General features: G+C 36.3%; 1 long non-coding RNA gene across 1 annotated transcript in view; it reads left to right on the forward strand.

The window, feature by feature from the left end:
• Window positions 1-24,288, forward strand: part of LOC145667924 (uncharacterized) — a 77,546-nt gene extending 53,258 nt beyond the window's left edge. The window contains exons 3-4 of the long non-coding RNA XR_014127927.1: window positions 17,291-17,449; window positions 21,112-24,288. This is a non-coding gene — a long non-coding RNA (uncharacterized LOC145667924). The remainder of the gene's footprint in view (window positions 1-17,290; window positions 17,450-21,111) is intronic.
• The last annotated feature ends 1,360 nt before the right edge of the window (window positions 24,289-25,648 follow it).

Below are 25,648 nucleotides of genomic sequence, written 5' to 3' on the forward strand. Positions count from 1 at the left end.
CCCAGACGGGAAGCATCAGTCAACAAAAACTTACCTTCTGTGAATTTCTTGCACCTTTCGTAAACTTGCCGCGTTGACAGACAGCGTTCCCTACTTCATCTTGATTCTCCAATGAATATCAACCGGTTTCACGCCTTCACTCCAAAAAACAGCGTTCTCCAGCTGATCCTCCTTGATGCACCCGCGTAGTTGTGCAACCATATTGAATCAGCTGTTACTCAGCTCCAACGCCATCTACCGGCGTTGCTTCGGACTACCAACTCGGAAGGACGTTAAGGTTTCTGTCTGCAAATTTCCAAATGTCTACCGGGGGGGGGGGAGAGAAAAACAGACTTTTAATGAAACTTTTGTGCTTTCTATTTGATTCTCCCTCGATTAAAGTAATAAACCTATCTTTTGCAGAAATTGCATAAGAAATGGTTTTGTCATCTTACTTTCATGTCGAGTTTGAATCCTGAGATGGGGACAGATGTAGTTCAAACCCCACTTTAAATTGTAGGTCTACATCTCTTGCAGCCTTGGTGCAGAGCTCCAAACAAACACATAAAAGATAAAGGTAGTAAGTAGTTGACTGGTTAGCGGTAGACTTTGAAAAAAAAAATATTGAAATATTCCAATAATTGTGCGATTATATAGACCTTATATATATATATATATATATATATATATATATATATATATATATATATATATATATATATATATATATATAACTATTATTATTATTATTATTATTATTATTATTATTATTATTATTATTATTATTGAAATATTCATTATTCGAATTTTGAAATATTATTTTTAGTTTTACGTTTTATGATTATCCCTGTAGGCTAAACGAGACGGATAATTCATGAAATTGAATGGTTATGAAAGAATTGAGGAGTTTGACGTAATAAGGACGTAAGCGAGGTTTCGCTCTTTTTGGATCAGACGCAAAAGTGGCTTTTAACATGTTTGTTTAGCCACCTATCAAAATTTCAACTCAATATCAGAATAAAATGCTGCATATTACATTGTTTTATGTAAAAAAAAAAAAAAAAAAAACTACTTAAATTTGCAACATCGCTTTTCTCCAAATTCGTATTTCAGACTTACGCCCTTATTGCATCAAACTCCTCAATTGGTGAAATAAAAATGAAGTTAAATATTTCAGTTTAACGTTTCACGTTATGTCGTTTAGGCTAAGGGATACGATGATTAAGGCAAGTGAATGATGGTGGAGGAATTGGTGGAATGATAATGTGGAAGGAAACGGGACTACCCAGAGAAAATACACGAACACGGTGTTGTCCACTACAAACTTTCTTGGTCGGGGTATGAGAGGGAAGGGGGAAGCCCAAGAAAATTCATATACACAATGTTATGCACAACAAATTTATAGGGCTTATGATCGAACCAGGTAATACTAGCCCTAGGGATGAGCACTCTATCATATCCCCAGATTTCCTTTCCAGTCTTGGTTTGACTGAGAATGCGGTGGCCTCTGTGGTGACAGGCGTCTCTGATTTCATTATAGGCTATGTTGAGTTTTGTTTGGTGGATTTGTGTGAAGTTTGATCTAGTTCTTCTTATTATTATTTTCTGTCACAAGGCGCATTCACATTTCCTCTTGCTCTTCATCCTAACTAACTAACTAACTGTGGCCTATGAAACCAGGAGGCTCAATGTCGTGTTCACAAAAAAGCTCTCCATTGACTTCTATCCTTAGCCAACTGGATGCAGTTTCTACTTTGTATTTCTATTTCTGCGAGATCCACCTTAATATTGTCCTCCCATCTTCGCCTAGGTCATCCTTATGGTCATTTTCCGATTAGATTTTCAGTTAAAACTTTGAAAGGATTCCTACACTCTTCCACCCTGGCTACGTAATCTGCCAACCTGACCCACCTAGACTTGATGAAAAAATAAAATGAAATCTTTAAGTTTTAAGTCCCACAGTTATGCCGGTTAGGCTAAAGGAGACGGTGACGATGAGAGATGAGTGAAATGGTGGAATGAAGAAAGTGGGAGGAAACGGGAGAACCCCGAGAAAACCCACGAGCACGGTGTTTGTCCACCACAAAGTTCACTTGGCGGAGCCTGGGATCGAACCCGGGACTCAAATCACCAGAGGTGAACGCTCTACCACTGACCCACCGCGCCCCCTAGACTTGATGAGCCTAACAATGTTTGGTAAACCGTATAAATTATGTGGTTCCTCGTTGTGAAGTTTCCATTATTCCCCGCGCTCTTCATCCTTCCATGTCTTTCTTAATAATCACTTCGGATGTATGATGGCTTAGTGGTAAAGCGCTCATTTGTAATGCGAAAATTCTCTGGTTCGATCACAGCTCGTATGAATCTGCTTTAGATAACACTGTGTCCATGGTTTTCTCCGGGTTTTCCTGTTTTCTGCTACATTTTTATTACACAAATTCATCTACGATCTTACACTATCGTTAGTCATCTCTTTGTGTTAGTCTACAGGACACAAGCATTGTATATAAAACTAAATATTTCGTTTCTTTTGATTTCCTGATAATTCAGTTCATTAGGAATGCGCACGAGACAAGATTTGTGGCTGTCTCGTCTCGAAAATGTGCTGTAAAAGTGATGTCTCGACTCGAAAATTTCTATTTCTCTATTGGAAGAGCCGTGTCTCGACACGAATTTTGTCAGGAAAATCCTATCTCGACTCGTCTCGTACGCATCCCTACAGTTAATTTATAATCAGTCTTATTAAGGACTAAACTATAGCGGATAGATAAACCAATGAACGTTAAAGAAATGTTTTCTTTCAATTATTCGTTCATTCAATAACTATTTCAAGAATTATTATCATATTTCAGTACTTGTTGGAAAACTTTTGACTATTTAGAATAATTGAGAAGCTTATTTTAAAAAGGAAACATTTCCAAAATTGGTGATTTTACACTATAAATAAAGTTTGACTTGAAAGCACTTCTAAAAATGTCTTTTTAAAAAGAAATCCCTGAACGCAAATACGACAACCGCTTTGTTACGTTCTTTTTTATTGTTCTTAATAGTTGTTTGTACCTGGGTCTCAACAGCTTCTAGAATTACACAGTTCGAACCCCGGTAAACACACTTTCTCATGATGTTAGGTTTCTTTGATTCGTTTTATTGGAGATTGCCGTTTCTTTTCAGCACCGAGGCTATGTTAGACGTAGACTCAACTTAAGGTGCAATTCGAATCATTGTAATGCATTCAGATTTGAAGTGGAATTCCGTGCAGCAAAGACCCGCGCGCTATTCAATAAACCAGTGGGGAGAGCTTTAGGTTCTGGCTTTGAGTCCTGTTGAATGTTCACAGATCTATCATCTAGTAGAGCATAGCTATGGAGGAATCTCTATTAAATAAATTTAAAGAAAGTTATAAAAACATTTCGCCTGTTAAAATCTGCATGTCTAGATGGATCGATATAACCTTTCTTTGTATTACTATATGTGTAGAGTATAGAGAAAGTGTAGAATAGGGATTTCCAAAAGACAGCCTGCGGTTGGCGAGAGGTTTGTTTGTGGTTCTTACGATTAGACGCTGTGTGATTCAGGTTCTTTGAACCAAGAACAGTATCCAGAACTTGACCTTGCTCAAGGTGTGGACACATTTTTAATCTCTTACCTCCTTCGAGAATTTATTTGATGCGTTCCATTTGGTTTAAATCTGTCTGAATAACTAAATAAAATACAGGGTGGCCCAAAAGTAAGTATACACCCCTGCATTGATCAAGTATAACATTATAGTTTATGGATTTATTTGCTTCGATTGTTCTGGGCTTAAGTCATAAGTAAAAAGACGTTAAGAACAAATATAAAGGAACTAGGTCTATCTGTTTGACAACAATACGAAATGATATAAAATACTTGGCGGTAGTGTATACCTACTTTTGGGCCACTTTGTACAGAATAAACTATAACAGTAATGAATATATTTGCTTATATATAACACTCTTCATATCTCATAACAAGTATTTAACACTGATTTAGTAAAATGAATTATTTCAATTTTACATCCCATGTTAGATCTGTATGCTGAAGTAGACGGATGATTGATTAGGGTAAATGATTATGAAGGGAATTAATGAAATAAGGATGTGAGAGGGAATGGGAGAACCTCGAGAAAATCCACGACCTAATGTTGCTTACTACAAATTCACATATCCTACCAAAGCAGAGCTCTCCACCTGAGCCATCTTCCCTCCAGCGTAGATTTAGTGTTGTATATAGTGATCGCAATTATTATTTTTATTTAACTCGTTTTCAATTTTCTATACTATTGTTTCTCAACCGATGTGCTGCGACACACTGGTGTGTCACGCAGTCCCTAAGGTGTGTCGTGAAATTTTAGAATTTAAAAGTCATGAAGAATTGAATAATACTTAGTTAAAATCGAGACAGACTGTACCAGTCAACACCTCCTGCGGTTGCTAATGCTCAGTGCTATTTAGAGTCGTAATAAAAACTAATTGGTTACATTAAATTCGAGGGTTTAGGGTTTTGAGGGTTTGGCCTCAATCCCTCTACTCGTTTCAAAATTAACATGACATTTTTAGACATTTTCTATGTTCTACCTTCGCACTTCGCTCTCATTTATCTCCCACCCTGTATACGATCTGCCACTAAACACTCTCTTTTTATCTGTTTCTTTTGGTGCTGAATCCAGTGCTAGCAATCATTTTCAGCAATTGAATTCATCAAATCAAAATGGTTCCTTGTCAGCTTCTACAGGTTTTCGAGTACGAAGTTGCCAACAAAATATTTAATCTGGTTGCTACTCCTGAGAGATGTCATATCAGTAAAAACTATACTTTTTATTCCTATAAACGAAGGAAAGAGAAGTTAACTAATCTCTTAATTAGTTCTTCTATACAACAATTAAGATATTAAATAGGCGTTCTTTCATCAGTTTGTAGCGATAAAAGTTTAATTTTTATCGATGTGGCCTCTCTCAAGAGTCGCTACTGATTTAATCTAATAACTTAGGCGAAGAGGCTGGTATACTGTATGTGTGAAAGTAACAACGACGATATATGTATATATAGAATTCCAATGTATGAACTCGTTTGGCAAATATATTCAGATACTGCTTGTTAAATCAGATTATGGGACGCTGTTTACATACGACATGTAAAATTCTAGTTGAGAAGCCTATATGAAGGTTGATTGATTGTTTTGTATCCTTCTACAACATCTAGGTTATAAAGGATGGGACCTATACGACAATGAGCTTCGAGCCACATTGGGATTTAGATCTTAGGATTGACCAGGCGCGCACTCAGAAATATTTTGTTCGGAAGAGGGTCCTATACTACAAGCCATTACGTCCACGTAATATTGAACGGATATTATTCTTCACTTAAAAAGACAATAAGGAATTGTCCTATATTTACAGAAAAAAAGATAGAACTAGATTTTTTTTATAAGTGAAAGAGTACAGAAGAAGTATAAGATCAATACTTTTTATGCTACATCAATCATTTCCGTGTTAAACACGTATAGTTTTATTGAAAAAGTGTACAAATGTATGTTGAATGAGGAAGTTTTTTGGGGAGGTAGACCCCTCCCACTGTGGGTGTACCCCTGAGATTTACCGAGAAGGGTATTGAGAGTAAAATATAGATCGGGCTGATGGAGTCGAAAATACCAACGCTGAATGAATGGAATTTACATAAAATAGGATAAAACAACAAAGTATTTTGTAATGATAAACGTTCTTGCTGTCTTAAGCTATATGTAATGGGGTGGGATATTTATGCTGACAACTAAATACCTTGACAACAAAAGAACTTGAAAATTTATGTTGTTTTTACGTAAAAGCTTTTTACCCATATCCGTAGATACCTTATTTCAATACACTATATAGACTTCTAGTTCTCCGTGCTAGTCTGGCGGCTAGCGCACACGTTCTTGTTGCACGCAGTCCCAGATGCGATTCCTTGTGGAAGACATTGAAATTTGAGTGTATTAGTATAGTTGGGAATCCAATTTAAACTATGGATACCACATCTCGTATAGCTTCGACGCTGAAAAAGAGTGCTAAATTCAAACCGCGGTGGCTCAGTAGTAGACCGTTCACCTCTCGTGCATGTCTTTGGTTCGATCCCAGCTCGCGCCAAGTGAGCTTTGTTGCGGACAAACACCGTGTGCGTGGCTTTTCTCGGAGTTCTCCCGTTTCCACCCACTATCTTCATTCCATCATTTCATTCATTTCTCATTACCGCCGTCTCCTTTAACGTAGCCGGCATAAGCGTGGGACGTAAAACTTAAAAATTTCATTTCATTTTCATTTTCATTTCAAACTAACCAATTTCTTTAGTTTCCAAAAAAGACACCAAAATTAAAAAAAAAAATGTGTTTATATTTCTGAAATGCTACTTGAAGAATTAATACATATACTTCTGAAATACAGCCATTCATTTTTCTATTAAATAAGACTGTACAATTGAAAAGTTTTCTTTTCAACATTTTTTCTTTAAAAAAAAATACAAGTTGAGTAAAGCAACTGTTAAAGACCCTCTGCACAGACACTTCCATGTCAACACTTTTCAATTTACCATAAAACTCTTCAGGTTTTTGTTGCCATAGGCAACCAGAGAGGCAAATCACCTTTTAGCTCGAACACTCGGTTTCTTATTAAATTCAGAGTGATCAAATTCCAGTTCTTTCCAAAAACTTCTTTATTTTTCGTTTCTTTCTTTTGTAATACTTGTGTGAAAGCTTCGGTTCACATAAAACATATAAATAGACTCTCTCTTTTTTTTTACTATGTGCTTTGCGAACATTGGCATGGTTTTATCTTCAGCTTCGATTTTGTATCTTTAATTGAAAATAGTTTTTCTTAATGTTTCCATTATGTCTGCAGTCATAATGGCTTATTGACAGAGCTTAGCATAATTCCAAATCTGTTTAAGAGTGGGTGCTAAGAGTCTCTCGACAAATCTAAGGCTGTGTGAGTTTACGCTGAACAACGTTGTGTCTGTTTCTTGTGATTCTCCTATTTCCTCCCACGATCTTCGTTCTTTTAAATTTCCCCATCGTTTATTGACGTGTTGATACTAATAGATGGATGTAAAATTAAAAATTTATTTCCATTTTTTTCATGTTTTTTTTTTTTTTTTTTTGTCTTCCTCTAAAAATTCTTTTCTTTTCTTTTAATGCTCATTACCACTTTCAGTGATAAAAATTTTATTGCAGTAACAACATATCATGAAATACTGAAGAAAACTTCAATATGAAAGAAAAAAATTCTAACAGAGACGCAAATTACAGTAATCGTCAAATAACAAATACGTCATTATGGGAGTACAGTAGCTCAGTGGTAGAGCGGTCACCTCTTGTGCGTCGTGTGCCTGTTTCGGTCCCAGGCAATGTGAATTTATGGTGGATAGAGTTGCACAGAGATAAGATGAGATAGAATTTTCGTAACAAAATTCCAGACGAGACAGAGCGCTTCGAATAGATTGACATATTAAGGTTTAATGGGTACTTTGAATAGATTGATTGATTGAGGTCTAATAGGGACTTCGAATAGAGAGATACCGTAGATTGATTAAAGTTTAATGGGGACTTCGAATTGATTGTTTGATTGATTGAGGCTTAATAGGACCATCAAATAGATATATAGATTGATTGATTAAGGTTTAATGGGGACTTCGAATTGATTGTTTGATTGATTGAGGCTTAATAGGACCATCGAATGGATACATAGGTTGATTCATTGAGGTTAATGGGGACTTCGAATGCAAACAGATACATTTTTTTGACAAGAGGCATCATTTTAACTACACCTTTCCAAGAGAAGACAGCCTCAGGTTTTGTCTTGTCTGCATCCTTACAGGTGAACAACATAATATCCATATATTTTTCAACGTTATCTAATTTTCTCCCACATTCTCATTCTACCAATTCTGTTTTATTTATTTTTTTTCATTTTCATTAATCATCCGTCTCATTTAGCCCTCAGTGCCCTGGAAACGAGAAATATTGTTTCATTTAAAATCTGTTTATCATTACCGTATTATTAAAATGTATACGAAGAAATGTATACGCTTACATATAATTATTTTAATAAAGCATCTGAGAGTAGATGGACTCGGTAGTTACTTACACACGTACTGCTGTGTAAGAATAACGTAAATAGAGATGTGGGTGTAGTTAAATATATATGGGTACAGTTGCAAAGTCTTTAAAGTTCCCATGCTGACTTTTACAAAAGTATCCCTTCCTACCTCCATTCCTTTTTTTGACTGCATTTGCGACTATCCACTATTTCTCTTCTTTCATCCCAATACTATGGCTAATATAAAACAGATGTCAGGCAATGTAAGAAGGAAGCTGGTCTTGGAAACAGGGAATGGAGCACTAACTTAATGGACAGCATTTGGAAATGTGGCAACTAAAACTCCATGTGGAGTTGACAAGGGACTGTCAATTGTTTGAAATGAGAATTCTGGTTGGTCATTTAGTTATTGGAAGTGTTTTCTGGAAGATCTCTCGGACGATGATTTATTTATGGCACCAGCTACCACAAGTAGAAGGAGGCATTCTTTATGTATGAACTGCACTCCGATTGAAGAAACAAACTATACCCTCACAGTAGACCTACAGAACATTCCCACTATACTATCTCGCCTTTAAGTGGATTGATTATATTACCACGATTTGTCTACTTAAAGACAAAAGTTCATACATTGCACTTTGTTACTCGTATTGATCAACACGTCTAAAGCATACAAAAAAAAAAAAAAAAAAATCAAACCAAAATGATCACAATACTATCTGACAATACACGATATGAAATGATTCAAGTGTCGCCCCTTATAAGCAGTGGCCGTACAGCAACGTGGTCTGGCAGCTGCCGAAATCGCTGTAGGCAGGACAGGAAAAGTCCTTCAACTGGTCGACGCCCTGGCAGCGTTGCCGTAATTGCAGAAGAGGTATCAATGCCACAAGAGCACCATTAAAGGAAGAAAGAAATAAGACAAAAAAAAAAAAGCGTCCAAGACGAGAGGTAAAAGGGAGGGGGTGAAGAGGGAGGATTACAATAATTTTGCCTCATCTCGTGAAGCAATTTTAAAAACTGGTTGTTTCTATATTGTTAGCTACAAAGACCGGTAGTTAGAAATAACCTGTTCTTTAGAGCCGTCTTCTTCTCTTCCTTTTCAACTAAACTTGTCACATCTCACGTCTTCAGAACGATAGATTAAATAAATAAATAAAAAAAAGAAGTGAAAGTATTTTTTTTCTTTCGTTTCTTAAAAGCTGAGTTAAAACTAGCTACAAAATTTTCTGGTTTGCAAACTGTTGTTTGATGCATGATTTCTTCAATGCCACTTGGTCACTATTCTTTTTTCCTTTCGTGTTTGCCATCTTATATTGAAAAATAAAGATGAAGAAGAAAGAAAAGCAGACAAGCAAATTGTTTTGAGAACAATGATACTACTTAGGATAGTAATGACCTGGCATTTCAAGTCATCATCATCTTCTTGTTCTATAGCAAGTTTTACTTTTGATTAAAAATGCTTGATACGTAAAAACGAAATATGCTTCTTTTTTCTATGTTATCAGCAGCAAACTCAACATGCACTACTAGTTTTATGTTATAACTTGCAATTTCCTTTCAAAAAATTTCGATTTCCTTCAAACACTTTTGGAACAGGTTCTAATTAGGAGACAGAACCGTAAAAGTTGATGCTGCAAGCGGTGCAACGAACCCGAGCTCCTGAAAGAAAGGCACCCTACATGCGCGTTTCAATCTCATATTACTGAGTGCTTCAATTATCCTGTTATTCATTTTGTGTATGTGATGTGTATACATTATAATATTTGAGATTGGGAGCATACTTGTTTTGATCTCTTCACCCCAGTGACGTAAATGATGTTCAAAGAATAAATGCCATTTAAACGTCACAATGATTAGAATAATTCACATCGTACAAACATCATATTTTGTCGTCAATGAAATATGAACAAAATTACCCCAGGCGTTTTTGTAAAACTCGTCCGGGAAAACTCACATTCAAGAATAATTCATTCCTTCTGGACTTTTCCTAGAGAAACGATGTATACCATATTATAGGGTTAGCAATGGAAGATTGATGAATAAAATATGAATAAAATCGTTGGAGTTATTTTCGAGAAAATTTCATTAAAAAAATTTTTTTTTTTTTGACCATTCAGTAAACTACCCTAATTTTTCAGAGTGGAATGAAATTTTTAAAAGATATCCGATAGAATCTTATAAAAACCTTAAGTTTTAACTTGGTCTCGTTACATTGAACACTATTGTCCCCAGGTTTGTTCGTCAGGACAAACAAACGGACAGACAACCAGAAATCCATTTTTTGGCATATAGTATCCATGAAACATAAATCCATTGAAATCTCGAATTCGGCTTTTTTTTTTCTTTCACAACCACCATACTTTTTCTCTTCTATTGTAGTTCGAAATTAAAAAAAAAAAAAAAACTATTCGGTTTAACCAAATTTTTGTTGAACCGAAGCACGATCGGTGCCATCAAATTCCGTTACATGGGAGTCGTGTATGTCTGTTCAAATTGAAAGATTAGTAGGCTGATTTGTTTTGTTTTAATGGTGTAATCCTTTCATAACCTCCAGAGGGAGAGAGGGTCAGCCATTGCTGCTGCAAGAGGTCCCGATAAGAGATCTCCCACAGAATCAACCGGGGAATCATGTATATAAATCAATTCATGGGTACCCGTTGTTATGTCCGGCAAGGAGATCAAACTTTAACTGTTACCTCTTCAAAATAATTCGATGATTAAGAAGGAGGTACAAATAGCCTCGTATATCTGGTGACAACTTGTTGAATGGGGATCCCCACAGTCTTCTGCAGGGGCCCCGTAGAGACTTGTTACGCCACTGGTTGATGTATTTCAGTGTTTAACAGAATACTTTGGTACTCTACTTCGTTTCCATTCCAGACACGTTTCTACCTAATGCAGGTAGCATTAAACAATATTTGTCACATAGTACTAATACGGTAACATTACGATTGCCATAATTTATATAATCCGAAACAGTGGCATTCTCCAGTATTCGAGCCTTTTTGGAGGCAAGACAGGGTAGTGGGAAACGGCCTATATTGTGAGAGTTGATCTTGCATAATGGTTTATACACCTGCCCAATTTTACTGGTTGTGGTTGGGCGCCTAAGTTAATAAGTAAGTCCTATTCTTCATAACCTTGGTGCTGCATAAAGGCGTAAAAATCATAATATACGAATTTCTGTGTTGTTTTTGCCATGTAAAGTTTCAATTTTTATGTACAACCTCTGATCTTCAATAGTTACGATACCCGAGCCAACTGCCACCACCATTTCCAATACTTGTCACAGCCACACTGTGTTCACTAGAGCACACACAGGCACATGTTCTTCTATTTCAACACCTCAGCTTCAACTGACAAAATGTTTTACCTCGTTTGCGTCATTCACTCCGCATTATTACCATAGTGTGCATTATTTATGAAATGACCCTCGTATACAGTATTACTTTAACCTTTAGATTTAATACGATGTACGTTTATAATAAAGTTGCTAACATGAATGCTTTCTTTGTGCGTAGTCCTGAGTTCGACCTCCAATGGGATTGTTTGTTACGAATAAAATACACGACTAGAATTTCGGATTCCAGTTGAAGCATTAGGTGTTATCTTACATAGTCTCAGTGTTAAAAAGGAACGTTGAACTCAATTAATCAATAGGTGTAATCACTAAAGCTCTTGATTCTTTATACAGGGTGCTCCATAAGTAACCTGCCAAAAATGAATTTGAAATGAATTATTTATCAACCACGAAACTTCGAAATTATTAAAGTTGTATTATAACATTAAGCCTACCTAGATCAAATGCTCAAAGCGCGCTCCCCATCATTTTCAATGCATAAATTACATCTTTTAAGCACAGAAGAACATATTACGTCACTAATGACGTTGCACGAGAGCTTTCTTTGTATTCATCGTAAACTTACTTAATTACAAATGTAACAAGGTTTGAACTCCTAACAAAAAAATTCTTAAAACGTGTTAATTTATTCATTAATCATGTATTGTCATGAACACCATCTTATCATATTGTTTACATGAATCAGCTACGGATACTCGATTCAATTGGGAAGTGAATACACTACAACCATGTTTAACCGAATCCCGATTAAACGAATTTCCAGGCAATGATGCCAACCTGAAACATTATAAAATCCCATCTGGAAAGGCAGAAGTTCCCATTTTGCTCTTGACTTTCCCATGGCCTACATTTTTTTTTTTTAATTCTAAAATATGTAAAGTGAAACTATTATTTGTCACTCATTTTCTTGAATATATGAGTAAATTAGGACCTTCCATGTAAATTAAAAAGTTTATGAATAAGTAATTAAGAGAGATAATTGAAAATGTTGAGAAAAACTATTACATTTTGTTGTTTGAAATTACTATTTGCATTACACACGTGTTATACTTTTCGATGGAACGTAACGAAACTAGAGAAGACAAGGTTCATTCTCCAGTAATTTCGTGTGAAACGTTTCGAAAGATGGCTGTTACTCGTTTGTTATTTTCTTTAAGTATAAGAACTGTAAATAAGTTGTATACTGATATTTTTTTTTTTTTTTGTCAGATTCTCAAATAACTGTATAAATCACCTCCATACTATCATGCATTTTGCAGTAACAAAATTTGATAATTAGCACTGATTTCACGTTTAATAAAGACCCACTAGTTTATTTCCCACTCAAAGAGAAGTTTGTTGTCGCCGATGAAGTGAATGTATGAAAAATCTCATATATCCTGCCAATTTCTATGAATATTTCCTTTATCTTTATTGGAGAAATTAATAGGGTCTATTTAAAAACCCCACAAAATGAAATTTTTCCAATGGATTGACATCACTGTTTCCAGGTTAAGGAAATCACGGAAAAAAAATTTTACTAAAGAAAAATCGAAAGAGAACATAATTTTTTTCACAAGACAAATTATTCTACTTGTGCGGCTCTAGTTTCGCAGTGTTCAGTTTTAAAGGCATCGCATGTTCCAAATAACGGCTTTTCGAGCTGAAAGTATATCAAATATAATACGAAATAAAATACGAGGGCAAGTCAAGAAAGACTTGGACTGATTTTTTTCCCGGCAGTTCTGTTAACGCTGGAGCTTCATAGTTTGGCATACAAGTAGGGTGGGTCCTGCTGTGCATATATATAAAATGTTGTTAAGGAATCATTGCATGTTTGGTAACCACGACTTTTTATTGCAGGTGATGTTCTGCGCCGCCTCTAGAAGTCGCCTGTAGAAGAAATGGAGTCATTACGAGATGAACAATTTGCAGCTATACGGTTCTGCTATCGCCTGGGGAAAAGTGCAACAGAAACTCTAGGAATGTTGAGAGCAGCCTACAAAGATGACGCTCTGCCACGAAGTACCGTGTTCTGGTGGTTCAAAGAGTTTAAAGAGGGCCGAATGACAATCACGAAAGCTGGTGGACCAGGTGTATCAGCGTCAGCTGTTACTGAGGTGAACATTAACACGGCAGCAGTCATTGTTAGAGAAGATCGCCGCATCAGTATCGACGATCTGGCAGCCGCACTACGCATATCTCATGGCAGTGCCTTCAAAATTTTGCATGACCACCTCCACATGAGCCGAGTGTATGCGCGATGGATTCCGCGACTCCTGACACCAGAGCAGAAGGCCGTTCGAGTGGAGACTTGCAGGGAGCTGTTGCAAAGGTTTGAGGATGGTGGAGACGCCTACCGCACCGTGCGACTTTTTTCTATTCCCTGTCCTAAAATCCAGACTGCGTGGACGCCGCTTCTCCGATAATTCCGAGGTTCTGAAGGCATCGGAGGCGGTTTTGAAGGACCTCTCAAAGAATGGCCTGCGACACGTGTTTGAGGACTGGAAGACTCGAATGAAAAAGTGCATTCAAATGGGCGGGGACTACTTTGAAAAGGATCATGTGCCTGTTGCTGAGTAATAATAAATAGCCTAGAAAAAAAATCAGTCCAAGTCTTTCTTGACTAGCCCTCGTATGAACTTCTCTTAGCAGGAAATCCACTCTTACTGCCTTAGCAACTTTACTAAGGGAGGAGTTGCATTAATGGGTGCAGATTGACCTTAAGAGGATTGAGTATAACTACAGTGTGTGCACATAAGCCATAAATACTTCAATGTATAAACCAAGAATTAACTTTAAAACACAAACCAAATAGTACTAGGTGGTCACTAAAAGCACGAATGCTATCTAACCGAGTTAGGGCAGAAGCGCAGCAGGAAGGCCCGAATAGTAGTGAGGGAGTGGGTCCGTAGAGAGCAGGCGCGTCAGTGATGGTGAGTATGCAATAAACGAGGATGGTGGAAAATCATTTTATATGGCATAGAACTCAAGCTTTGTGTGTGACAATTCTGCGACACTTCTACGAACACTTTGTACACTGTCTTCACATAGGACTTCACTTTAAAATGTCTTTCTTACGAAGTACACTTTCCATTTCTTATTTCTACGTTAAGAGACATGTAACAAGTAAAATCCCGTTATATTTTGATTACTTGTCCAATCCTATTGCAAAACCAAGTAACATAGTTCTTCAGTGGGTTTTGCGATATTATGTCCACAAAAATGGTATAGCTACTAAAATTTGGCCCCATTTGGTTCAGATACAACTCTCCTCTTATTAGTTTCGTTCTATATTTGTGTTTCCCTCTGTTACTGCATCGTACACGTCCTAGGTTAGGTTAGTTATTAACATAGTGTGTTTGAAACACTGCAGTATTCTCTATTGCCTGTTTACTTAATATTGCATCAATACGCGAGCTCATACAGACCAGAATTTAGCTTCGTTTCTCTCCCTAATTAATCACTCTACACGGATGATCTTCGTTACCTTTTCTGCTACTCCCATGTTGACATTTCGTCTGATTATGTTCATTCTTCCGTAAATTTTGTTTCGGGACTATCATCTGCAACAGTTAGCTCATGGTTAAGTAGAAAAAAAACAGTATCTGAGAAATATAAGGATTGTAAATTAGCATGTATTCCCTTGTGAACGAAGTGAAGTTTATGTGTTGTAGAAAGCATCGCGCGTTATAGAGAGTTGTTACGAAATGGTCGTGCAGACGAATCGGAATATAGTGAACTAGAAGTGTTATTAACTTACATTATACACCTTGGATGCTATTCATTTATTTTGTTGTTGCAACTGCTAAGAACTAGTTATAACTAGGGTTGTCATGATTTTTTGATCCAAAATACGGACAAACCTTAAAATAACGACCCATCAAAGAAACTCAGAATAAATATTTTAAAATTTCTTACCTAAAAATCACCTTATCACACAATTGCTTACTGTAATACTTAAAGGGGGTCGCGGTGGCTCAGTGGTAGAGCGTTCACCTCTGGTGCTTGGGGTCCCGGATTCGATCCCAACCCCGCGAAGTGAACTTTGTGGTGGACAAACACTGTGTGCGTGGGTTTCATCGGGGTTGTCCCGTTTCCTCCCACTTTCTTCATTCCACCATTTCATTCATTACTCATCATCACCGTCTCCTTTAGCCTAACCGGCATAATCGTGGGACGTAAAAGTCAGAGACTTCATTTCATTTCTTTTTGTAATATTTAAAATACTATTGGAAAGTAACATGTTTTATATTTTTTTCATTAACACAAATGTAAAATTGTGTATATTAAATTGTGTATATTTAAATTGCGTATATTAAATCTAACCAAAAGAACTCTGGAATGGTAAAATAAGACATTCATTAAAAACATAACCTACTTTTGTAAATTTTCAGTTATATGATTAAAACACAATTCTTTTCGCCCGAGATTGTAGTGATTCCCGACTCGGAAATTTTCGGGCAGCTCCAAAAGCTGTCAAATACGGACATTTTCCTGTTTCATGGACACGGACCCAAAAATAAAACAGTCCGTACAAAATACGGACATATGGCAACTCTACATGTAACTAATATTACAACAGTTAACCATCTTACAAAGTACAATTACCTCTTATTTTGAAAGGTATCATAGTCCTTGTGCATAAACTTTCTTCTAGGATTCAAAATGCACTAAATAAAGGATAAATATTTCAAAGTTCAGAAACTATTGCAGGATACATAGATGTGACGTTACAGACCCCCAAGGTTGATGACGCCCCACCTTAAATTGTTCTAACATCCATCTCACAAAAACAAATAATATCTTTAAACTTTCTCATTGATTTCCAGTACACTCCTTCCTCACACACTGCAGGAAACATCCTCGATTAAATAAAGCATATTGTTCTTACGTTGCTGTTGCTTATACAACTTTATTATTGACTCCTTATGATCTTTTATATAAAGTGCAGTTCAATTACGGTGGTAGTAGCCGTGATCGGATATTGACTGAATGATGAAATAACACAATCGATCAGTGTGGAAAGTTTGACAATCAGCAGTGGAAGAAAGTAAAATAGCTATATTTTTTTAAGGGGGACAGAATAAGTGGTTAAAAAAGAGACTTATCCGCAGGTACATTAAGTTAAACCTGCCAGATAGGTTTACCACCCGTCCCAAGAAAGGAAAGAAATGTGGGAAGCGAACTGGTTTAAAAGTTATTCTTCTGTAAGCCTCGGTCGATGGAGTGGTGCTGTAATCTAGCACCAGCTATCTTGGAGGCGATGTATTGTAGTGGGGAGCGGCCTATACTGTAGTAGGGAGGATTGATCTCGCATGATAGTCTGTACACTCAGCAGCTGCACCGAATTGAAACTCCAGTTGTGGTTTGGAGTAGTACTGGTAAAATCATTCCAATAATTATTCGAATATTTTTCTTCTTTTATTCGAATATCTGAATATTTTTTCAATATTCGAACAATCGTTCGTTATTTGAACAAGTGTTTGAATAATTGTTAGTTATTCGAATAACTATTAGTTATCCCAAATAAATGTTCGAATATCCACCTCAATGGATATTCTAGTAATGAATTTCGTTCAAATATTCGAATAACGAATATTCGAATATTTGAATAATGAATTATTCGAACTTTAACAGTACTTGTTCGAAGCTTCCGCCAATAGTAGACCTCATTCGTCATCATATTGGTTTTTCCATATGATCGCAAAACTTAAACTCAACTGTACTTCTTTAAAAGTTAATAAAAAGGACATGACATGTTCTTCCCTTTAGATTACTTCTATGTACTCTATTTTTAATAGCATATTTTATGAAAATTAGTATAATTATTATATGTAATCAACCATTCAATAATTAACACTTTTACTTTCATTTTCTTCCAGAGAAGCCTCCTAGTCTGTCATCGATTGAAGTGGGATGCAGTTTTATGATTTGAAAATTGAGACATCTGAACAAAGAAGTTGAAGATTTTCACTGAAGAGAAAGTATGTATGTCACTTAACTTGTGACTAATTTCTCCTTTGAAAACATACTTCTATAAAGTAAGTATTAAAAAGTGAAGGAAATGTTATATATATACAAGAAATTAGTCAAATTTTATTATTACATTAATTATAATGTAAATTTTACGATAAATTTTCATATGTAAGATTTTCCAATTAACAAATTAACTGTATGCTTTAAGAAACCTGAAGGTCATTGCCGCAAATATTGAAGTTTACCAGTGGAACTTACCCTTTGCTAAACCAATGTAACCAGGGTTGGTCGTACTTACCTACGTACGACATATTATCCTCTCACCTTCTTCCTGGCCTACCCAAAAGTCTTTTCTCATAAAATTCTATGCTATCCCTCCATATTTCTCATGTAACCGAAATGTTTTCTTTGTCTTACAACCAGTGTTCGTAGTTTGAGGGAAATTTTCCTAATCTAGGGAAATTTCGTAGGTAAACTTAACAAAAATAGGGGGAAAAGGATATTTTTCGATAAAATATAAAAATTCAGGGAAATTTTCGATCTGACTGATTGACCAATATAAATGCTTAAAATTTTCTTTGTTCTTCTGAAATAAACCAATACAATAGCACCAAACACCAAACGTATGCGGTCAAGAAGATCTACGAAATAGAGAATATGTAATATTTCAACTGTGAAATATGACATAATAACTTTATGACTTACGAAAATGGTCACATCTACGTCTAAAATTGGTAGCCACATTTAACGTAGTCACTAACGCTCTCGCCTTTGATACGAGCGGTCCCGGGTTCGATTCCCGGTAGGAACACTCGGTCGAAAAGGTGTAAGAAGCTTTCTCAGGTCAGCCATCCTTAGTGAGGTTTTGCTGGGTTTTCCTCATCCATACTATGCAAATGCCGGGATGGTGCCTCACATATAGATCTCAGGCTGCTTCCTTCCTTCCCCAATACTTTCTTCCTTTCCTTTCTTCGTATAGTGTGATCGCCGAAGGACGTTATCCTTCAAACGTAACGGGCTAACATAGCTATAGATTCCGAAAACCCAGAAATCTAATTCATAATCTTAGTCCTACGTCAAATATTTTACCTTAAACAGAACTCTATCGTGGGTATTGTGATAACATACACGGACGACAGTGTACGATGTCTCATGTCATTGTAAGCCCACGCTAAACTCTAGGTCCACATCTCAAACAGCCTTGGCTCTGAACGGAACGCTTAAGTCCAAATCAACCAACCAAGTATTTATTTAAATCATAAAGAATGGCTCGAATTTACTACAAATAACTGTTAACGCCTGTTTTTTTTTTTTTTTTTTTTTTTTTTTTTTTAAGATTCGGTTAGGATATAGTAGGCTAGATTAAAATAGATTAGTCTGAAGTCGAGTAACGTGCAAAATAAGTTATCTTCTCTCAAAAGTTTCATTTGCTAATTAATTAATTAATTAATTAATATCAAGCATTGTTAATAATACCTAAAGTCTTTCACTCTATAATTGGTAGGGGCCGCGGTGGCTCAGTGGTAGAGCGTTCACCTCTGGTGCTTGGGGTCCCGGGTTCGATCCCAGCCCCCGCTAAGTGAACTTTGTGGTGGACAAACACCGTGTGCGTGGGTTTTCTCGGGGTTCTCCCGTTTCCTCCCACTTTCTTCATTCCACCATTTCATTCATTACTCATCATCACCGTCTCCTTTAGCCTAACCGGCATAACCGTGGGACGTAAAACTCAAAGATTTCACTCTATAATTGGTACCTGAAGGTCACCGTAGCCCCTCAGACAGGGTTGCTAACTTCAACAAAATTATCACCTTTTTTTTTTTTTACTACATGCTGCTGGAGTCATTTGCAACCTGTCTATTGTATTCAAAATGACTATTTTATTATAGTCAATAAGAGGAACAAATTAATCGACCACATTTTTCAAGTTTTGATGTAGAACAAATTTAACTCTTACAAGTGTTGTATATTCTCTCTTTCTCTCTCTCTCTCTCTCTACGCGTATAGGCCTAATGAAATGTATTTAAATCTATCAATTTTGGCAATAATTGCCTTATAAATTGTATACACAGAAAAAAGCATTAAATAATATTATATTTTCTGTTTATGACAAATTATTTTATATGAAAAATAGTTTCGTTGCTTACTGTAACTTCTATGATCTATCCATTCATATACGAGTAGGACATAGCGCTTGTCGCAACAGTGTGTACATTTGGATATCTTTTCTTATATAAACGAATAAACATTATACAGAAATATAAAATACAGGGAAAACAATGTTAAGATTGGGTAGGCAATACTGAAGTACAACCAATGCTTCAATTCTCTATTTACGACGAGTGAATCAAGTAGGGAAAGCAGGTGGGGGATTAGTGATGATTAAAAGAACATTCAACGGTCGATTTGAAGTAAGAGTGTAAACAGGTAGTACTTTTTCTGAGTTGTTCGTTACCGGGTTAACTTACGCGCGAGCTTTGTAACGAAAGACTTTTCCTTCCGCTTTTTTAAAATAAGCTTAGTATAGCCTATGTTATGGAGTGAATACTTATTATTATTATTATTATTATTATTATTATTATTATTATTATTATTATTATTATTATTATTATTATTATTATTATTATTATTATTATTAATTATTATTTAAACTTGTATTAATTACACACACTCTTTTCCTCCTTACTTGGTTATATGTATTGCTCTTTTATCTGTATAGATGCTTTTATATGTATTTATATTCCATAGCCTTCTGTGTATTATGCTCCATTGTATTATGTGTGTTCATGACAGCGTTTTTATAAATTTGCTCTGGAAATTAATTGCATGAATAATTTAAAGTTAATTATGTGTACATATGCTTAACACTGATCTATTTCAAAGTAGATCGAATAGATGTGACTTATCGCCCGTATCCAGCTAGCTCGTTTACCCTATTAGTTAATAGCTGTATTTTATGAAAATTTAAGTAATCTATGAGAAGGTGTAATCTAGCAGTCAAGGATACAATATGATTCCGACTCTTGATCTTTCAACTGGAGCCTTTATCATCTACTACGTTTACTTATTCGATCGTTTGGCTGCAGACAAGGCGAAAGAAACCAAATGGAACTAAGGAAAACAGTTATTCATTGTGCGTCAACAGTAAAAGGAGAATATCAGAGAATGACACATAATTTAATTTTCTAGTGACGACCATCCCCCCCCCCCCCGAAAAAAAATGGACAGGCACTAGAGAAAGAATAACTTACATCACCGAAGATTATAACGATGGCCGTCTACTATTTTGTAGAGAACTGTGATGATCATCCAGGATTATCCAGGATGTGTTGCAGGAAGGACACTATTTACACAGAGAATGGCGACCTTAGTGCTTAGAGAGATCAAAGTGGTGTGATCCTGTTTTTATAGAATGGCTAAGAAGGAATGACGAATTACGAATAAAGACATACATCTCAAAAGTTCAAACCGGCTAAAAGTTTGAAGAGAAGTAGTATAATGAATCAAAACCGAAATGGACTCTGAGCCATGTCAACCATGAGGTTATGGACTCGAACAAATACTAAGTCAGCTATGACGATGTGATTATGCCAGCGAGTGAGGACTCTGAGTGTCTAGTTAACTCTATTATACGTTAAGTATAGAGGTTATGGAGGTAAGTTATGGAGGTGCCATTTTAAAAGACTACACTTCGCTGATGAATTATATTGACTTCTATTTTTTCTTTCAGATAACTCTTATTTTATGTTGATTGAAGAAGATGGTTGGCAGAAGAAGATAGAAGTCAACGTATGCTCATGTGAAGCATGGTAACTCCACCACCGTTGGCTGGATGTATTTGGAAACCGCCAACGGTAGAGGAGTTTCTGGGCGACACACTGAGCCCTCGTCGGAGAGTTTCCACTGAATTATCCCTTACTCAGGCACGAATAGTTAAGGAACTACAAGTGATTTCTCATTGGGTGACACCGAGGTTCATGAATTATATATGGTTGTATGATGAAGAACTGACTCTTCGATGGTTAATTTCTGGATTACACATTGAGTTCTATCAGGAAGTTTATATTGAAGAATTTGTTATTCAATCTTTTATAGACAAAGAGCAACTGACTCCATTAGGAATGGGATATAGCTCTCAGTTTATTCTGAGTTATATCTTACTACAACGTTTTAATACACATTTGAAGAGTTCACAGCGTTTGTAAAAAGAAATCTAGCTACGAGTGGCATACACAGAATTCCATCAAGTGAACTGTGGGAAGTTCAAGCATCAACATTCATGTAGCTTTAGGACAGAAGGTGTTTGTACTAATATCTTAATGTAGTAAATTCTTATTTTTCCTTTTAAAAGGAAGGGATTAAATCCCATTCGCAATGCGACTGTTACCTATTTCTATTTTTTTTTTTTTTTTTAAGTTTAACTAATGCACTTCCTTAAGTATGTTCATTTAATTATCCTAATTTCTATTCCAGAAACCCAAAAACGTGAAATTTATGGTGATGATAACGATACTATGTTTTCCTGTTGTTCAGAGTTCAGACCTAATACTAGCTGTCCTTGTGTAGTTGTAAGCAAAAGTGCATATCCTCTTTGCACTATAATAGTGTCTGGAGCTTTTTTTCAAGTATAGTCAGACTGTTCTACCGAGTGCCTATAGTATTGTCCTCTTCAAAAGCAGATTTGTATTTGTTTAATATTTGAGCATATTACCAATATATTTATACTTCTTAGAATACACGGTTTGTCCAGAAAGTAATGAGACTGGCCGCAGCCCGGCGCTCCAGTCGCCAGTAGCACGCTCCCCGGGGGGATTGTGGTGGGTGTCTAAGCTAAGCAATGCACTGGGTGGCAGTCCCGTTCGAGCTCTGACGCAGTGAGGATCACGCGTGGCACAATGCTGTTTATGAGTTTTGTCACGCAGAGAATGTGAGAAAGGAAGCATTCGCTGGAGCAGCTCTTCGCGATTAAATTTTGCTTTCACCTGGCCAAAACCGCTTCCGAGATGCTTGCCTCTGTCAAAGAGGCTTGCAAAGACGACGCCTTGTCAAGGTCCCAAGTTTTTCGGTGGTTTAGTGAGTTCAAGAACGGACGGGAGACCGTTGCAGACATGGAGCGAACGACGATCGGAGTTCAGGAGATTTGCCACTTTGGCCACGTTTTTGTCCAAACTACTCATCGAAGTGCGTTCAGAGCAAAATTTAATCACGTAGCGCTGCTCCAACGAATGCGCCCCATTTTGCTTGTTCCCTGCCGTCACCAAAACTCAAAAACAGCTTTTGATCCTCACTGTGCCAGAGCTCAGATGCGACTGCCACCCAGTTCGTTGCTTAGCTTGGACCCCTTACCACAATTCCCCTGGGGAGCGTGCTACTTGCGACTGGAGCACCGCGTGGTGGCCAATCTCATAACTTTCTGGACAAACTCTGTAGTATTAACTACAATTCTCATAATTTTGTACTGATATTAGAGAAAATACATATTATTATTTGTCTTTAAAAATTGAAAGCCATCATGAATGTTTTATAATAATACATCTACGAGGGTGATTCAAAAAGTAATGCCTCCAAGGTAATACCTTTATTTGTGTTTGACAGATAGTACCGATACAGGTATCAGTGGAAAGTTTGCAACGTCAGCTACAAATATTAGTATTATTTTTCAACATAATCTCCAATACGGGCAACACGCTTGGGTCAACGCGAAAGAAGGTTTTTCATGCCGTTGGTGAAGAATTGTGGTGACTGCTGGCAACACAATTATCGAACTGCTGCTTCCATCTCCGTGTCATAACTGTAGCATTGGTCCTTAAAGTGGACGTTAAGTTTGGAGAAGAGCCAAAAGTCGCAGTGCGCAAGATCCGGACTGTAGGCAGGATGAGGCAGAATGTCAACACTTTGCCAACAGATGGCACAACTTTGATTTTTTTTTTTCGGAGGAGAGGACATGTAGCGGTACTCCATCGACTGACGCTTCGTTTCTGGGTTGCAATGGTGTATCCACGACTCGTTGTCGGCGATGAATGTTCTTGGGCGCAGCCAGAAATTCAATGACAGCGCAATGTTTCTACCGGACGTCAGCACTGGATGCTATGGATTGCTCCATTACTCTGGAACAAGAAGAGATAGGAAAATGAATCAAGTGACATTCTATAGCTTAACATCAGTGCGTTAATGGTAAATAGTTCAGAATGTTTGCAGTATAATTAGCCAAGTAGTGGACTTGGAGGCATTACTAACTGAATCACTCTAGTATATAACCTATTAGAGCTTATCTATTAAATTCTATAATGTGTTATTTGTATAATTTGTTACCTGTTTGAGATTTCAACTATAGCGTGTAATGCGCAGTCGACTTGAACTTGGAAAATGAAATGAAATGAAATCTTTGAGTTTTACGTCCCACGGTTATGCCGGTTAGGCTAAAGGAGACGGTGAGGATGAGTAATGAATGAAATTGTGGAATGAAGAAAGTGGGAGGACACGGGAGAACCCCGAGAAAACCCACGCACACGGTGTTTGTCCACCACAAAGTTCACTTGGTGGGGGCTGGGATTGAACCCGGGACCCCAAGCTCCAGAGGTGAACGCTCTACCACTGAGCCACTGCGGCCCCACTTGAACTTGAACTTGAACTTGACTTGAACTTGGTACTCTGCCACATGGACTGGAATCAAAACAGCGACCCTTAATACCAGAGTAAGCATTCTACCACTAAGTCATCATGCCTCTTAACTATTCATGATTTATGATAAAAGTCTAATTTTCATGAATTCTGTTCTCTCTTTGTTTAACTTAAGTATAAATATGCAGATAAGTTTTATTAAGATTTATAGTATTTGTAAATTATGCTTATTTTAGACTGTGATATTTCGAAATAATATTTTTTGTTTTCCATTTAACATGAACTATTTCCGTTCTTCAATTTCAATTTCAATTGTTATATATATATATATATATATATATATATATATATATATATATATATATATATATATATATATATATATATATATATATATATATATATGTAAAGATATGATAAAATTTCAAATTTAATCACAAAAGAAAAGAAACGTTTATGATATACAAAGTAATAGAATAATGGTCTCAAAAACGTGAAGAAGAAGGATGCTATTGCAGAGGTTGTTTACGTTGTTAGAAGTGATTGAAGTGTTTACCTCATCCACGACTATGATTTATGATCTTCTCCACGTCGATCCGAGTATTTTCATCTCATTTGATGCACATTAAAGTGATTCGTACTTTTTAATTATGTTTCAAGCTTTTTTTTAAAAGGTGAATAAGAGATGTTTTACGTTAAGGTTATAAGGTATGTGTTTCCTATTGGAAATAAGGTTTGTGGTGCAATACAAAGCAGAAGCGTGGAAAACATGTTTTCATACAAGGGAGTTTAATGTATCTCCGGATTTATGTCAGGTTTCAACCCTCCAAACAATATACAACGGTACGTTGTATATTAGTATTGTAAATATGCTGATTTTTACTATCAGAAGAAGAAGAAGAAATGTTTAAAATAATATATTTGTCAAAATAATATAATTGTCAATGTATAAAGATTTTCAGATGTTTAAATAATGCGATTTTGGATAGTTGTTGTCAATAGCAACCAGATATATAGAATATAAATAAATGGAATCAAATAGGAATGAAGTTTGTGTTAATTTTAATGGCTCAAATTTATTTATAAAAGAACCAGAACAGCGGTATTTATCGTTGTAAATAGATTCGATCAGAAAATCTGGAGCAAAACAAACCCAGTTTTCTGGTAGTTTTTTTTTTCTTTGAATGAACTGCTCGAACAATTATTAGAAAAATATGTTGCTTGATTAATGGAATATAAGAATATTCCAAACTTCACAATAGTAATACTAGTATGTATATCTAGTATGGTTAACAATCTTATATCGATATAAAACTCAGCAAGTTTCTGGTATATTCTACAAATGTTCAATGTGTACGCTCTTGGTCACTCCGCACACATCCGTCCATACGTCCATCACAGAAGCAGAGACTCGTTCCTGCAGTTTTGCCAGCATTATTGGCATTGGGAGTACACAAACTTTGTCCTTAACTTAAGCCCACAGAAAGAAATCACATGGCGTGAGATCTGACGATCTAGAGTAGAGTCTTGATTGAAACCCGATGAATCATTCAAGCTAACCCTGTATATTGTATATCCTTGTAATATACCAGATTTTATCCTATCTTTGTATATAAAACAATTTACCGTAAAGAAAATATTATTTT

The sequence above is a fragment of the Thermobia domestica genome, chromosome 1 (assembly GCF_964235325.1).
Source record: "Thermobia domestica chromosome 1, izTheDome1.hap1.1, whole genome shotgun sequence".
In the NCBI taxonomy this organism is placed as follows: Eukaryota; Metazoa; Arthropoda; class Insecta; order Zygentoma; family Lepismatidae; genus Thermobia; species Thermobia domestica.